This window comes from Arachis stenosperma, chromosome 6 (genome assembly GCF_014773155.1).
Source record: "Arachis stenosperma cultivar V10309 chromosome 6, arast.V10309.gnm1.PFL2, whole genome shotgun sequence".
NCBI lineage: Eukaryota > Viridiplantae > Streptophyta > Magnoliopsida > Fabales > Fabaceae > Arachis > Arachis stenosperma.
Window position 1 is genome coordinate 80,063,962 of NC_080382.1, and position 932 is coordinate 80,064,893.

Consider the following 932-nt stretch of genomic DNA (forward strand, 5'->3'; position numbering starts at 1 on the left):
TCTATCCCTGCCATTGGAGCAAACAACTTTGAGCTTAAGCCTCAATTAGTTTCTCTAATGCAACAGAATTGCAAGTTCCATGGACTTCCATTGGAAGATCCTCATCAGTTTTTAGCTGAATTCTTGCAAATCTGTGACACTGTCAAGACTAATGGGGTTGACCCTGAGGTCTACAGACTCATGCTATTCCTTTTTGCTGTAAGAGACAGAGCTAGGATATGGTTGGACTCACAACCTAAAGAGAGCCTGAACTCTTGGGAAAAGCTAGTCAATGCCTTCTTGGCAAAGTTCTTTCCACCTCAAAAATTGAGTAAGCTTAGAGTGGAAGTCCAAACCTTCAGACAGAAGGAAGGAGAATCCCTCTATGAAGCTTGGGAAAGGTACAAACAATTAATCAGAAAATGTCCCTCTGACATGCTTTCTGAATGGAGCATCACAGGAATTTTCTATGATGGTCTGTCTGAACTATCCAAGATGTCTTTGGATAGCTCTGCTGGAGGATCTCTTCATCTGAAGAAGACGCCTACAGAAGATCAAGAACTTATTGAAATGGTTGCAAATAACCAATTCATGTACACTTCTGAAAGGAATCCTGTGAACAATGGGACGAATCAGAAGAAAGGAGTTCTTGAGGTTGATACTCTGAATGCCATACTGGCTCAGAACAAAATATTGACTCAGCAAGTTAATTTGATTTCTCAAAGTCTGTCTGGAATGCAAAATGCACCAGGCAGTACTAAAGATGCTTCATCTGAAGATGAAGCTTATGATCTTGAGAACCCTTCAATAGAAGAGGTGATTTACATGGGAGAACCCTATGGAAACACCTATAATTCTTCATGGAGAAATCATCCAAATTTCTCATGGAAGGATCAACAGAGACCTCAACAAGGTTTCAACAACAATAATGGTGGAAGAAACAGGTTTAGCAA

The 932-nt window shown here is 40.3% G+C and overlaps 1 non-coding gene across 1 annotated transcript; it reads right to left on the minus strand.

The window, feature by feature from the left end:
• Nucleotides 1-312: 312 nt before the first annotated feature.
• LOC130938605 (small nucleolar RNA R71) lies at nt 313-420 on the minus strand. Its single transcript, XR_009069764.1, has one exon. It is a non-coding gene; the product is annotated as a small nucleolar RNA R71 (small nucleolar RNA).
• Between the last annotated feature and the right edge of the window lie 512 nt (nt 421-932).